The 13,526-nt window shown below is 49.7% G+C and overlaps 1 protein-coding gene across 9 annotated transcripts in view; it reads left to right on the plus strand.

The window, feature by feature from the left end:
* The window catches only part of RhoGAP100F (Rho GTPase activating protein at 100F), a 416,326-nt gene that overhangs the window by 296,378 nt on the left and 106,422 nt on the right, over nucleotides 1-13,526 (plus strand). The gene's annotated exons all lie outside the window — the stretch shown is intronic.

Consider the following 13,526-nt stretch of genomic DNA (forward strand, 5'->3'; position numbering starts at 1 on the left):
TTTGGTGTCCATTATTTTTTCTTCTCCCCCCCCTCCCCCCACGTCCCGCACCCAACATGCTCTGACCAGCGGCTCTGTATAGCCCAATGATCTTTGCTTCTATCATAGATAGTTTGACTTCTAAAATAGAAATGGTTCTAAGATCCTTATCTTGTCTTTATACTTCGTGTTCGATCAAAGGAATGGTTTCTTGATCCTCAATTTTCTTTAAACTTCGTGGTGGACCTTATTAAAAGTGTTCTAGATCCTTATCTTGTCTTTATACTTCGTGTTCGATCAAAGGAATGGTTTCTTGATCCTCAATTTTCTTTAAACTTCGTGTTGGACCTTATTAAAAGTGTTCTAGATCCTTATCTTGTCTTTATACTTCGTGTTCGATCAAAGGAATGGTTTCTTGATCCTCAATATTCTTTAAACTTCGTGTTGGACCTTATTAAAAGTATCGTTTAATATATATATATATGTATATATATATATATATATATATATATATATATATATATATATATATATATATATATATATATATATATATATATATTATGTAAAAAAAAAAAGGCTCATATGAGGTGTTCGAAGATGCAGTCTTGTCTGGGTGATATATCAGGGCGAGGATCAGGTGATGAAGTATATTATGTTATTCCGTCATCTTTAGCCCTTGAGAAACTCGCCCACTTCCCTGGGGCTGTTCACTCACGCGAAAATGTTAATAATGATGGGTCGCTCGGGGCGTCATCCGAACTACGCTCACTATTTTTCACCTTAATATATATTCTCTCTCTCTCTCTCTCTCGAGGATAGAAAAGCGTGAGTGAGCTTCACTCAAAAAAAAAGGGACAAAAAAAAAATGATTAAGATCTATCCATATGTAAAAACAAACACATCATTAGCCCACCGATCCGTCTCGACCATCCAGATCCCATGAATTACTCCAATGTGAACTGGAGGAGCCTTTTACCAGGTAATTAGCCTTGATATTATGGGTGATAATGACTTTGAGAGTGAGTATATAAGATAGCGTGATACGGCCGTAAGAGACGAAAAGATATTACGAAAGAGCGGAGACCCTCACGACGAAGGGAATGTAAAGTGATGGATTATATATGACTGTGGGATGTTGGTAAATCGGTGACTGGACCAGTGTGGTGCTGGACCAGTGTGCCGCTGGACCAGTGTGGCGCTGGACCAGTGTGGTGCTGGACCAGTATGATACTACAACAGTGTGTGTGTGTGTGTGTGTGATAGGAGACGTGCGACACTGGACCGCTGTGGCACTGAACCAGTGTCATACTCTACCTGCGGTAACTGGACCAGTGTGGCACCGAACCAGTGTGTGTGTGTGTGTCACCGGGCCAGAGGAAGCAGCCACTCCCCAGCCTCCCTCAACACATCCCCCTCCAACCCCCTCCCACCCCACCACGCCCCCCTAAGGATCAAGGGTGTCGCTCTTCCTCGTCACATGTCAGGGGGGGACACGCTCCTGCTGGCGCCACTCCTGATGGGGGAGAACGCCCCTTCCTGAGGTCCCTCCTACCAAGGATGCTGCTGCTGGGGACGGTCCTGCTGGAGTCCCTCCGGCTGGTGATGTCTCTGCTGGGGGGTTCCTCCTGCTGGACACGCCCCTACTGAGGTCCCCCCTGCTAGACACGTCCCTGCTGGGGTTCCTTCTGCTGGACACGCCCTGCTGGGGTCCCCCCTGCTAGACACGCCCTTGCTGGGGGTCCCCCTGCTGGATATGCCCCTGCCGGGGTTCCTTCTGCTGGACGCGACCCTGCTGGAGTCCCCCTGCTGGACACGCCCCTGCTGGGGTCCCCCCTGCTGGACACGCCCTTGCTGGGGTCCCCCCTGCTGGACACGCCCCTGCCGGGGTTCCTTCTGCTGGACACGCCCCTGCTGGGGGTCCCTCTTGCTTGGAGACGCTCCTGCTTTAGACGGCCCTGCTCAGGGAGGACGCTTCTGCTGGTGATGTCTCTGCTGCTGGGGACGATCCTGCTGGGGACGGCGGTAGTGCCTGGGGACGCTGCTTCTGCTGGGGACGGCGGTAGTGCCTGGGGACGCTGCTTCTGCTGGGGACGGCGGTAGTGCCTGGGGACGCTGCTTCTGCTGGGGATAATCCTGCTTGTGGGGGAGGCGGAGGGAGGAAGGGGGGGGGGACAACGCCTCTGCTGACGGCCTTGCTGGGGACCGCTCCGCTGGGGACGGCCATGCTGGGGACCGTTCTGCTGGGGACCGCTCTGCTGGCAGACATTTCTGCTGGGTATGACCCTGCCGAAGACGACCCTGCTAGAGACAGCCCTGCTTAGGGGTCGCTGTTCCCTGCTGGGGACCTGGGAATGGCCCTGCTGGGTCGGTCTCTGCCCCCACCCCTTTACTGGGGACAGCCTTGCTGGGGACAGCCTTGCCGCGGATCCCCTCCCCCCCCCCTCCCCCCCCGCGCGCCTGCTGGGGACGTTTCTATTACTACGGTCCCCCCACCTGTCAAGATGCTTCTGTCTCCCTCCCTCCTGTCTGATCTGTCTTGCTGCTGGTACTCTCTCTCTCTGTCTCTCTCTCTCTCTCTCTCTCTCTCTCTCTCTCTCTGTCTGTCTGTCTGTCTGTCTCTCTCTCTCTCTCTCTCTCTCTCTCTCTCTCTCTCTCTCTCTCTCTCTCTCTCTCTCTCTCTCTCTCGTGCCAGAGGGGAGTCCCTTATCTCTGTTCAGGAATGGCACTGTGAAGTTTTCTTACGGGAGAGTCAGGCGTGAGGAGAGTCAGGCGTGAGGAGAGTCAGGCGTGAGGAGAGTCAGGAGTGAGGAGAGTCAGGAGTGAGGAGAGTCAGGCGTGAGGAGAGTCAGGCGTGAGGAGAGTCAGGAGTGAGGAGAGTCAGGCGTGAGGAGAGTCAGGCGTGAAGAGAGTCAGGCGTGAGGAGAGTCAGGAGTGAGGAGAGTCAGGAGTGAGGAGAGTCAGGCGTGAGGAGAGCCAGGCGTGAGGAGAGTCAGGCGTGAGGAGAGTCAGACGTGAGGAGAGTCAGGCATGAGGAGAGTCAGACGTGAGGAGAGTCAGGCGTGAGGAGAGTCAGGCGTGAGAAGAGTCGCGCGTGAGGAGAGTCAGGAGTGAGGAGAGTCAGGAGTGAGGAGAGTCAGGCGTGGGAAGAGTCAGGCGTGGGGAGAGTCAGACGTGAGGAGTCAGGCGCGGGAAGAGTCGGGCGTGAGGAGAGTCAGGAGTGAGGAGAGTCAGGCGTGGGAAGAGTCAGGCGTGGGGAGAGTCAGACGTGAGGAGTCAGGCGCGGGAAGAGTCGGGCGTGAGGAGAGTCAGGAGTGAGGAGAGTCAGGCTTGAGGAGAGTCAGACGTGAGGAGAGTCAGGCGTGAGGAGAGTCAGACGTGAGGAGAGTCAGACGTGAGGAGAGTCAGGCGTGAGGAGAGTCAGGCGTGAGAAGAGTCGCGCGTGAGGAGAGTCAGGAGTGAGGAGAGTCAGGAGTGAGGAGAGTCAGGCGTGGGAAGAGTCAGGCGTGGGGAGAGTCAGACGTGAGGAGAGTCAGGCTTGAGGAGAGTCAGACGTGAGGAGAGTCAGGCGTGAGGAGAGTCAGGCGTGAGGAGAGTCAGACGTGAAGAGAGTCAGACGTGAGGAGAGTCAGGCGTGAGGAGAGTCTGGCGTGGGGAGAGTCTGGCGTGGGGAGAGTCAGGCGTGGGGAGAGTCAGGCGTGAGGAGAGTCAGGCGTGGGGAGAGTCAGGCGTGAGGAGAGTCAGACGTGAAGAGAGTCAGGCGTGAGGAGAGTCAGACGTGGGGAGAGTCAGGCGTGAGGAGAGTCAGGCGTGGGGAAACACTGGGTCCTGTGTATTTTCGGTATACAATACACCTTCAGCAAACTCCATTTCATGCACACCCCACAGGAAACCTCACACTACACCCTATACAACACTGCAACACTAGATTCTACTCCTAGATCCGACGGTACGATACACTACACCCCACAATACACGCTACACCCCACAATTCATACTACACCCCACTCTACATCCCACACTACACTCCGTATAACAGCCCACACTGTGTACCATAATCCACACTATATCTCACACTACACTTACGCTGTACAACCGAGGCTACGCCCTACACTACCCCTTAGCCTACACCCTACCCTAACCCCACAATACACCCAACGTCATAACCCATTGTATACCCCCACACTACCCCGTACGCTACACCCCAAAGTACACCACACCGTAATATACATACTTCAAGCCATGCTACACCCATTACTTTATTCCACACCTCAGACTACAACTCACGGTACACTCCACACTACACTTCACGATGCACTCTACACACCACGGTACACTCCACAATACACACTATACCCTTTACTACAACCCACACTACACCCAATGCTACACTAGATCCCACACTAGCCACTGACCTTACACAACAGCCAACTGTACACCCCACCCATAGTTCACCCCAAGCTACACTCCACATTATACACTACACCCCACCCTGCAACCCACAACACTGCCCACACTACACACTGTACCCCACACTACACCCCAAACTACACAATATACACACACTGCACAACATACACACACTACACCCCACATTACACAATATACACACTCTACACCTCACACTACACAATATACACACACTACACCCCACACTATACACACAATACACATCACACTACACCTTATGCCACATAATACATACCACAATACACTATACACACACTACACACAACACTACACCCAAGGATACACGCTACAACCACACGACACAGTCCACGCTACACCCCACTAGATGCTCCTCTCAACGTTCGACACTACGGTACACTCAACGCTACACCCTACAACCCCACAGTGTACTTCACGTTACACCCCACACTACAACCTTACGATACACTTCACCCCCATACTACACCCAAAGGCACACACCACAACCCCATAGTACACTCCACGTTATATACAACCCCCCCCCCACACACACACCACACCCAAACCTACATACTACAACCCCAGAGAACACCGCACCCCCACAACAATAAACGGTGTGCCTCCTGCCACAACCACAACCACAACAACAACGTCGAATACAACCACAACCACAACAGGAACGTCGAATACAACCACAACCACAACAGGAGCGTCGAATACAACAACAACCAGAGCGTCGAATACAAACAGCTTATAGTATACAGGGGTATACTATAAGCTGTGTATACCCCCCCCCTTCCCTCTCCTCCTCCTCCCCTCACTTAGTATACTCTTGTAAACCATCGTCACCGTAAACTCCACTGAGTGTGTAGACCCACACTACCCTCTACCCAGTCAAACTCCATCGCTTAAATTACAAAGCAAAATTGTGTTCGTCTTTCTCAAACTTCCTCTTCTTCTCTTTTATCTACCTTGCGGTCGATCTTACCTGAACTTGGTATCATTATTGGTCATGGAGACCACTGGAGGTTATACGCGACCATGGTCTTCGTGATAGATTCTAACGTAAGATAAGTTCATACATTATTCGTTCGCCCGGCAGCGCGGTTGCCTCGCTCGTAGGGGGAAGCCGCTTGTGATGGGGGAGGCACAGAAACCCCGCTGCCGTTCGTGTTGTTCAAATTGTCGTACGGTGATGTACTAAAAATAAATAAAGAAGCCCATATACATTTACAAACCCCAATCTCGTTCATTGAATAATACACATTAGATACGTTCATCTGGCACTACAGTGACCCAAAAGGATAGTACACAGTAAACTTATCATCACTATACAATTTCCTTATCTCGGTCTTTCTGGCAACTACGACGGTGTTGCCAGTTTATCACAGGATCCTGAAATTTTCTAATTAAAATTTTATTCGCTATTTTTTTTTATAACTTCCTGATTTGCACATTATTTTCTGTGTGTGTTTTCCTCCGAGTCTATTCCGGTGTATACCAAGTTCCGTTCTTATCGCGGGTGGAATGTGTATAATAGTGTATATACAAGCACGTACAGGCGTGTTTATATATACTTTTATACTGTTTATATAATGTGTATGATAGAGACGAGACATGCTGACAGGAGCTATATATATATAAATAGCGAATAACACAGGTTCACGCTGGGGTGGAGTTTCCTGTACACCCATAATGGTCCATAGGGAGGTCATGGGACATTTTTGGTCCACTAGCTGGACCAAGGGGCCACCAAGGACGGTCCACATAGGGCCAGTTGGGGACATCCCTGGACTTGGGGACATCATCACCAGACACACAGAGAGACAGTGGGACAGCGTTGGTTCAGGTGGTAGAGTAGGGCTACCATGGTCCACACATTGGGCTGTCCCGCGATGGCTTCGTCGGCACAGAAGCCTCTCTCTCTCTCTCTCTCTCTCTCTCTCTCTCTCTCTCTCTCTCTCTCTCTCTCTCTCTCTCTCTCTCTCTCACTCTCTCTCTCTCCGGTCAGGAGGGCGGCCAAACGTTTCAATATTTTCATTCGTGTCGGATATTGGCTGGTGGCGACACACACACACACCGAAATAATGAACACACACATACACACACACACACACACACACACACACACACGGGCCTCTGTGGTGTGTGGTGGTTTAGCGTCACTGACCATGAGTCAGCACGGGCTAGCCCCAGGGTCGGACCCACATGGATTCGAACGTAGGGTTGGCATAAACACTTCGTTTTAGACAAAATCCAAAGATGGCTGGATCGTATGTTCTTGGACTACCAGAAAGCCTTTGACCCTGTACCACAAAGAAGTTTTAGTAAAGAAGATGGACATCATCACACAGGAATAAGGTGGTAAACTACTTCGATGGGATATAAAAAAAAAATGGCCTAAGTGGAAGGAAAGAAAGGACGCGCATTCAAGAGGAGACTGCTTTCAACGAGTTGAGATTACAGCAGCGTGCCGCAAGGGTGTGTCTTGTGACCATTCCATTTTCAAGCGTACGTAAAGGACTTAACAGAATGACTGGACTCCTACCTGAATGTGTTTGCGCATGATGCCGAGGCCACGAAGGGGAAAAAAGTAAGGCGTGAAGAGTACTGCATCAGCTCACAAGGGAACCTAAACAATCTATAGAGTCGCTCTGAGACATGGTTTATGAAACTCAACCCGAATCATGCGAAGCAATGAGAATACACACCACTGTGGAAGAAATGCCACCACCACCTTCTCCTCCTCCTCGGCAGGGAAGATCCTCTAACAAGAAATAAAGCTGCAGGAACGTGCGTATGATGAGGGACCCACGAGAGATGACACACTTCCCCTAACCCTGTCGCCAGAGCTTCGCTTGGGGAGGTTCGTCGAGGCGACACAGTTCCCCTAACCCTGTCGCCAGAGCTTCGCTTGGGGAGGTTCGTCGAGGCGACACACTTCCCCTAACCCTGTCGCCAGAGGTTCGCTTGGGGAGAGGTTCGTCGAGGCGACACACTTCCCCTAACCCTGTCGCCAGAGGTTCGCTTGGGGAGGTTCGTCGAGGCGACACACTGTCTGCCAGTACATATTAGAGAATATCGTTGAAGCTCGTGTGGGTTAACGTGATATTCAGGCACCTGATCCATGCAAGTATGAGACCAGGAAACTAGAACGTGCCTCTCACGTTTTGGCCAACGCGCTTAAAGAGGTTGTAAAGAAATATTATAGAAAGTCCAGAGGCGGGCAGTGAAGGCAGTATCAGAATCAAGAGAAACGAGTGTAAAGTGAGAGGTTAGAGGCCACAACTTTGCCTATAAGGGAAGGGAGACGAGTAGGGAGTGACCTGATCACAACATCTAAGTTTCTTAACTTTAGTCTGATAATGGGGATAGTGTGTTCTTCGTAAGACGATAAGATAGAACGACAAGAAGTGATAACAAGGGGAACGTGTTACATAAGCATGTAGGAAAGTACCACTGCTGTAGTAGTAGTAGTAGTAGTAGTAGTAGTAGTAGTAGTAGTAGTAGTAGTAGTAGTAGTAGTAGTAGTAGTAGTGGTGGTGGTGGTGGTGGTAGTAGTGGTGGTGGTAGTAGTGGTGGTAGTAGAAGATGAGAGGAGTAAGTCAAGTGATGGCATAGCGTGAATACCGACAGCATAACACAAGTTTTAAAAAGTTAGTCAAGTTGTGGAAACCAGTTTCAAGGTATGAGGGGGGGCGGCCCCCACGTTTGTAAACCTCCCCTCCACGTACAGTACAAGTAGGGAATTACACACACACACACACTCACACACACACACACACACACACACACACACACACACACACACGTGCGTGCACAGTGTGGCCAAAATGATGGGATATGAGAATGGTGACGGATCATTGAAGTCACTTTCATATTCCTTCGGTGGAAGAAAGATGTAAAACCTTACGTCTGAGTCAAGAAGTCTTATGACAGGAGATTTTATGGTTCAAAGTAGAGCCTTTCTATGCCAGACAGTGAGCTCTAAGGGGGTAATCTGAGAAGAAGCTTTGTTTCCCCCAGGTGGTGAGCAAGGAGCTTTGAGCTTTATGCTTAACTCAAGGGATAATAACGAGGCGAGGATTATAGGATCATAAAGGATATTCTAGTCTGATTCTAAGATGGGTAAGAGAGCTCTATGGCTGAATGAAGAGCTCTATGAAGGACTCAAAGAGGCGCTCTAGTAGTCAAAGATCCTGCAAGGAAACCAGAGAAGTGGGAAAACTCTATAGAACATCTTGATGGCTGTATAAACAGGCTCTAAGATAGAGCTATGGGGGGTTGGTATTCATGGCTTACTCAGGGAGCTCTGTGGCTGAGTCAGCTCCATGAGGAAACTAAGGAGGAATACAGATGAGTCAGGGAGACATTTCCTTATCATGTTATGTACATTGCTATACAGAGGTTCTATGTTATGTACATTGCTATGCAGAGGTCCTATGTTATGTACATTGCTATACAGAGGTTCTATGTTATGTACATTGCTATGCAGAGGTCCTATGTTATGTACACTGCTATGAATCACGGGGGCATGGCAGACGAATTCAGAAATTACTCACGTCGGAAGCAAGTGAATTTTGTAAGTCTTGATAGTTATCTCTTTTCCCTCAAAATGGAACACAGTTGGGATAGGGGACACAGTTGGGATGGACAGAAGAGAGAAATCGGGTTTGGGACACTGATGTGTAGGTCATGGGAGTCGCGGGACAGACACTAGATGTCCTGAGACACCGAAGGAGGCACTGTGGGTCACTGCTGAAGGTGTAGGACATGAGAGGACATGTGACATGAGAGGAAATGTGTGACACTGGGGAGGTATGGGACATGGAGGGAAGACTAGGACACTATAGTAGGCATAGGACACTGTGGGAGGCATAGGACACTGTGGGAGTCATAGGACACTGTGGGAGGCATAGGACACTGTGGGAGGCATAGGACACTGTGGGAGGCATAGGACACTGTGGAAGTCATAGGACACTGTGGGAGTCATAGGACACTGTGGGAGGCATAGGACACTGTGGGAGGCATAGGACACTGTGGGAGTCATAGGACACTGTGGGAGGCATAGGACACTGTGGGAGGCATAGGACACTGTGGGAGGCATAGGACACTGTGGGAGGCATAGGACACTGTGGGAGGCATAGGACACTGTGGGAGGCATAGGACACTGTGGAAGTCATAGGACACTGTGGGAGTCATAGGACACTGTGGGAGGCATAGGACACTGTGGGAGGCATAGGACAATGTGGGAGTCATAGGTCACTGTGGGAGTCATAGGACACTGTGGGAGGCATAGGACACTGTGGGAGGCAGAGGGCACTGTGGGAGGCATAGGACACTGTGGGAGGCCTAGGACACTGTGGGAGGCCTAGGACACTGTGGGAGGCATAGGACACTGTGGGAGGCATAGGACACTGTGGGAGGCATAGGACAATGTGGGAGGCATAGGACACTGTGGGAGGCATAGGACACTGTGGGAGGCATAGGACACTGTGGGAGGCATAGGACACTGTGGGAGGCATAGGACACTGTAGGAGGCATAGGACACTGTGGGAGGCATAGGACACTGTGGGAGGCATAGGACACTGTGGGAGGCATAGGACACTGTAGGAGGCATAGGACACTGTGGGAGGCATAGGACACTGTGGGAGGCATAGGACACTGTAGGAGGCATAGGACACTGTGGGAGTCATAGGACACTGTGGGAGTCATAGGACACTGTGGGAGGCATAGGACACTGTGGGAGTCATAGGACACTGTGGGAGGCATAGGACACTGTGGGAGGCATAGGACACTGTGGGAGGCATAGGACACTGTGGGAGGCATAGGACACTGTGGAAGTCATAGGACACTGTGGGAGTCATAGGACACTGTGGGAGGCATAGGACACTGTGGGAGGCATAGGACAATGTGGGAGTCATAGGTCACTGTGGGAGTCATAGGACACTGTGGGAGGCATAGGACACTGTGGGAGGCAGAGGGCACTGTGGGAGGCATAGGACACTGTGGGAGGCCTAGGACACTGTGGGAGGCCTAGGACACTGTGGGAGGCATAGGACACTGTGGGAGTCATAGGACACTGTGGGAGGCATAGGACACTGTGGGAGGCATAGGACACTGTGGGAGGCATAGGACAATGTGGGAGGCATAGGACACTGTGGGAGGCATAGGACACTGTGGGAGGCATAGGACACTGTGGGAGGCATAGGACACTGTGGGAGGCATAGGACACTGTGGGAGGCATAGGACATTCTGGGTGGCTGAAGACACTCTGCCAGGACACTTTGGGACATTCTGGGAGCCTCTGCTAGGACACTTTGGGACATTCTGGGAGCCTCTGCCAGGACACTTTGGGACATTCTGGGAGCCTCTGCTAGGACACTTTGGGACATTCTGGGAGCCTCTGCCAGGACACTTTGGGACATTCTGGGAGCCTCTGCTAGGACACTTTGGGACATTCTGGGAGCAACGAGACAAAGCGAAAGGCTTGATAAACCATAGTTCACAATGAACTACAATTCTATGCATGATACACTGAGCCAGAGACACGCATGTTGATCTATAATTCGGTATGTAAAATATCTATAAGTTAGCATCTACTATTCGTATTCTTCATCAATGTTATATACAGAGGTCCTGTCTATATCATGTACACTGCTATACAGAGGTCCTATGTTATGTACACTGCTATACAGAGGTCCTATGTTATGTACACTGCTATACAGAGGTCCTATGTTATGTACACTGCTATACAGAGGTCCTATGTTATGTACACTGCTATACAGAGGTCCTATGTTATGTACACTGCTATACAGAGGTCCTATGTTATGTACACTACTATACAGAGGTGATATCTATGTTATGTACACTGCTATACAGAGGTCCTATGTTATGTACACTGCTATACAGAGGTCCTATGTTATGTACACTGCTATACAGAGGTCCTATGTTATGTACACTGCTATACAGAGGTTCTATCTATGTTATGTACATTGCTATACAGAGGTCCTATGTTATGTACACTACTATACAGAGGTGATATCTATGTTATGACACTGCTAAACAGAGGTCCTATGTTATGTACATTACAATACAGAGGTCCTATCTAGACGAGGTACTGTATGTATATGAAACGCTACAATTATGTATACCAACCCTCGTGTGTATATGTTCTGTCTGATACACAAAATGGGTAAGACTCACCACACCTCCTTGGCCTCTCTCGCCCACACGAGTTCAACGCCAAGAACCAGCGAACATTGGCGCCCCCTTGCACACATCACACCCTACAGCATTTAGTCAATTTTTTCCTCTATATAATGCCTGAGTTAAACGACGGGGGTAGTGTGTACTGCTAAGCTACGGATAAGGGGTCTCTGGCTTCGGTTCAAGACGACAGCTTGGAGAGCAGATGTGTGCCAAGGAGGCCATTGTTCGTTTGTTCCTGACGCTGCCTCCCTGTGCCAACACACACACACACACACACACACACACACACACACACACACACACACACACACACACACACACACACACAATAATATATATATATATATATATATATATATATATATATATATATATATATATATATATATATATATATATATATATATATCTGTGTGTGTGTGTGTGTATGTATGAATATATGTATATATGTATATATGGCAGCTGCAGGCCAGCTTATTGAAGTTGCCCTACTGGTTCCCCGAGGTTTCCTGCGCTGTGGTAAAGTGGGTGGAGACCACAGCCTCTCCGGTTCCGTCTACCACAACTCCAGCCCCCTCTAACCACTGTCTAGCACAGCCCTAGCCTCAACCACTATCTACCACACAGTCTCAGTTAGTACCATCATTGACCACAACCCCATTTCCCCCATCACAGTCAACCCCAGCATCAAGTCCCCACTCGATCTCTAACACAACCTCAGCCCCTCCTAATGTCTACCACAATTCCAGCCCCATCACTGTCTACGACATGCCCTATCATTGTCTACCACATCTCCAGCCATCTACCACTATCTACCACAACTCTAGCCCCTACCACTGTTTACCACAGCACCAGCCCCAACCAGTGTCTACCACAGCTCCAGCCCCTATCACTATCTACCACAACCCCTACCACTATCTACCATTCCAGCCTCTACCACTGTCTACCACAACTCCTGCCCCTACCACTGTCTACCACAACTCCTGCCCCATACCAGTCTACCACAGCTCCAGCCTTCACCATTGTCTACTACACCTCCAGCCCCTATCACTATCTACCACAACTCCAGCCCTTTACCACTATCTACCACAACTCCTGCCCCACACCACTGTCTACCACAGCTCCAGCCCCTACTACTGTCTGTCACATCTCCCAAGCCCAAGAAGGTATAACGAATCTCACAGTCACAAAGTATACTTTCACGTTCTAAAAACAATCACATCAACTTTCAGCCCATTCCCCTAGAGTATACCCCAGTATACCCCAGTCAGGGGGGTATACTGCTCTCATATACAGTCGTAAGATATGTTACTCATCCACTCTTTTTTTTCACAGCTTAGCTGAGGCCATTTACGTGTCTACAGCCCTGTAAACTGCGTCTCCCTAGGCTTTATTTTCACCACATCCCATTGTGTTTTGGTTGCCAGGTACTGTCCACTCACGGTACGCTGGCGAACACCATGGTCAGCGAACATCCCCGGGCGATCACAAAACACTCCCTGACCTCCTGTGTGTCCTCACAGGCCGGGGATATCACTGTCTGTTGACAGAATCATGTCATCCACGATCACCTCATCCACTTGTAATGAAATTCCTATTTTTTTCCAGGTTCTGTGTCACCCATTTGCAATGAAATGTCCCATTCTATTAGACATATGAAGGAAGATTAAAAATATCTTTTTTTTTCCTCTCTCTCTCTCCCTCAAGCTACAATGAACGCCTCTCTCTCTCTCTCTCTCTCTCTCTCTCTCTCTCTCTCTCTCTCTCTCTCTCTCTACCTCTCATCTAAGAGGACAACAACTCCCCACCTGTATCTATGACCCCCATCTGTGTGTGTGTGTGTTGGTGTGTGTGGGTGTTGGTGTGTGTGTGTGTGTGTCTTACGATCCCTGGCATTAACTGCTCTC

This window comes from Panulirus ornatus, chromosome 3 (genome assembly GCF_036320965.1).
Source record: "Panulirus ornatus isolate Po-2019 chromosome 3, ASM3632096v1, whole genome shotgun sequence".
Lineage (NCBI taxonomy): Eukaryota > Metazoa > Arthropoda > Malacostraca > Decapoda > Palinuridae > Panulirus > Panulirus ornatus.